This window comes from Salvelinus sp. IW2-2015, unplaced genomic scaffold, assembly GCF_002910315.2.
Source record: "Salvelinus sp. IW2-2015 unplaced genomic scaffold, ASM291031v2 Un_scaffold16444, whole genome shotgun sequence".
Taxonomy (NCBI): domain Eukaryota; kingdom Metazoa; phylum Chordata; class Actinopteri; order Salmoniformes; family Salmonidae; genus Salvelinus; species Salvelinus sp. IW2-2015.
In genome coordinates, this window is record NW_019957589.1 from 74080 (window position 1) to 77678 (window position 3599).

A 3599-nucleotide genomic window follows, 5' to 3' on the forward strand; every position below is an offset into this window, starting at 1 on the left:
TGGGTGGGTGAGCGGGCCTGGGCATATTGTGTTTGGGTGGGTGAGCGGGCCTGGGCATATTGTGTTTGGGTGGGTGAGCGGGCCTGGGCATATTGCATGCCGTGACTGAAAGTAATTGTGTCTTTTCTTCTCTTTGGTTTTGTTGTGGTTCTTTTGTGTTTAATATTAGGCTGCATGTCACATGCGTTGACTAGTGTGCTATCGTTGACGACTGCCTTTCTGCTAAAGCCCTCTGACACCGCCATCGCACACAGCCACTCTTTCTCACATCATCTGGTGTGGGCCGAGGGAATCTGACCCCCGCAACTTCCCTCTCCTACCCCAACACAGAAACACTCCTGCTGTCAATTCACTTTAAGGGTGGTGAGGCTGGGCATTTCCACCAGCTGCCCCAGGCCTCTGCCTCCTTCTAGATGATACTACAACATGATGAAATGTTTGAGTGAGTGGCCCCATATCCTGTTACGGTTAACAGTAGAGTTAGTCAGTCAGTCAACCACAGCAGCGAACATTCACACAGGCCCAAAATAAATCTCTGGTGTTATTGTGACACTGTGATTGCTTGTATTATGAAGGGAATTTCAGACAATGTGAAATGATGTGGATATTGACCATACTGTGGCTTCTCTACACTGTAATATACATGGCCTGCCTGCGCATGTTGAACTGGTGAGTTTGCATGGCTGTTCTGCTTCTGACATCCCTGGACAAACGGACTGAGAACTTAACACTCACTATTGTGTTATGGAACTTCCCAGGAATGCATTAGCTTTGTGCTGTGATCCATTACAATCACTTACAATGTAATAAACAACATGTACGTACTCCTCAAATGGTTACATGCACTGTACTATAGCTAGTTCTGCACTGTACTATAGCTAGTTCTGCACTGTACTATAGCTAGTTCTGCACTGTACTATAGCTAGTTCTGCACTGTACTATAGCTATGAGCTGTTATGCACTGGTACTATGAGACTAGTGTTGCACGTGTACTATGCTGTAGCATCAGCAGAGGCTAATTTCAGTGGTTTAGCATGGCTGATCCTCATGCTCTTGCATCACTTGAAATATTGATTATAGTGTGAGATGCTGTCAGTGAATGAGCCGTAATGACACTCAGCTGTGCAATTAGGCCCAATTAAGAACTCCCTTAAGCACAGCTGTAGACGTTTCCTACGTTGTAAAACTCCTCTTAGCAGCACAGCTGTAGACTCAGCATTGTTCAAACGTGTCTGACAGTGGCAACAGTATAGACATCCACGTTGTCAAACTCCTTGACCAGCATACATGCTGATATGTACTCACACGTTGGGTTTTGCAAATCGCTGCGTGCCGACATTGGCAGTAGCATGTCATTGATTCACGACCATTGTCAACTGCCTGACAGCACAGTGTAGACTCCACGTTGTCAAATGTCCGCTGTACAGCAAAGGCTAGTAGGTGATCCACGTGTCAAACTCCCTTACAGCAAAGTGATTCGATTCTCCACTTGTCAAACTCCTGACAGCATCAGCTGTAGACTCCACGTGTCAAACTGCTGAGAGACAGCGTGATAGAGCTCCCACGTTGTGCAAACTGCCCTGAGCAGGCACAGGCTGTATGACGTCCACGCTGTACAGAACTCCTTACAGCAAAGCCAGCTGTAGACTCCACATTTGTCAAAAGCTGTGCCTGGACAGCACAGCTGTAGATCCAGACGCTTTCAAAACTGGCCTTGAGCAGAGCAGCTGTAGATCGCACGGCTGTAACCTCCCTTAAGCACACTGTAGGACATCCACGGCTGGTCAAACTGCCTTACAGCACAGGCTGTGACTCACGCTGTAAAGGCTCCCTTACAGCATCAGTAGTAGACTCGACGTTTGTCAAACCCTGACAGAACTATGACTCACGCAAAACTCGAACAGCATAATAATGACTCCACGTATGTCAAAACTTCCCTGAGCAGCATACGTTGATCCATGCCTTGTCAAACTCCCTGTATCAGCTCAGTAGACTTCCACCGTTGTCAAACTCGCTGCAGCACAAGCTATAGCTCGACGTGTCAAAACTGCGCGACAGCATACAGTGTAGACTCCCGTCTGTCAAAGGTCCTGACAGCACAGCCTTAGACTCCGACGTTTGTCAAAGCTGCCTGACAGCACAGCTGTAGACTCCACGTTGTCAAACTGCCTGACAGCATACAGTACAGTAGGCCACTGCTGATGCCTTGTGTATTAACGCTGATTCTCTGTGCTGCCAAATGTTTCTGATCCATGTGAAATCTGAAAAATGTTTCACATGCATTGTGTTTATAACCTTAACGTATTCGAACACTGTTAAGAATCAAAAGTACTTTAAAACTTGTATTAGAAAAAACACATTCCCGAAATGTCTAGGGCAAAATGTATTAAATGGGAGAAAATGTATGTAATTAAAGAGGGATATATGGGAGATGGGGAGAGAGAGAGTGCATATAGAGCCTATAAGAGTTTGCCAACTATGCCACAGTATAATAACACACAGTATCCAGATTTGTTTTCAGAGGGAGATTGTAAAATGAGTATTTGTTGAGTTGTGATTGTAAACATATAGACAGCTGATCGCTGTCGGGCCGCCTGTATCTATCAATGTATTTAGTGTACCTGTACATTCCAATGCGCTCCTTCACAGGCCACCTGCCGCTATAATGTGTTATTTAAAGCTGAATGTGCGTCCGCAGAGAAATAACTCCATAGTATGAGATGTACTATCAGATAAGTCTATTTTGTTACTGTCATTGTTGCAGTTTTACTACCATCTTGTGCTGCACCGCAGAAGGCAAACTGTTTACTGGATCCTGTATTTTTCCTACTTTGTATAATTTTGCCAAATCAGATATTTAATGATAATTGAAGTTGTAACAGTGAGTACACTACTATTTGTTCCCTTCTAGTGACATCGCTAAATATTTCACACATTCTAAGCTTGACTGCAAAGCACTATATTTGTCATTGTTTAAGCTGTGTAACAATAAAGCTTTTTCATGTGCTCTGGTATTCCGATTCTGCCTAATTACCTACCTAGTACTACCTTTTCTMATGTGTTTGATGTAGCGAATGTTGTATCACAAATCATCAAGTTCACTTTCTTTAAGACTTGCCTTTGGTCTTGCGTACACCTGGCTGAGGTGTTTTGGGGTTCTTTTGGAGAGGGCTTTTTATCTGAACCGCCATTCAAACYAGCAGTCACTTGTTTCATCGTGTCTACAGTCAACAGTAGTACCGCATTAAACGGATCATCTCTAATTCTGAAAGGAAACAGTGTGATCACTTAACCAAGCCCTTCTGTTCCTAATAACTGTGCTACAGCGTGTGGTTATTCCTCCGTGCTGCCACACAGACAGCCATTGTTGGTACTGTATGTAATTACAGATGGTTTTCCTCCCATCGATACATCTGTAATTAGGCGTTAGTGTTCCAGCATAATGCTGAGGGCCTGTCAGCTTACTTTACTGCCCCAGAGGCCTGGGATGAATGGTAGCTAGTGTCTGTCTGTTTCTAATTGCAGGCTTATCGCTGTGATACAGGAGCTGTGGAATGTGACAGAGGCACATCTCTGCCAGTCCGAGGAGCATGGACTGT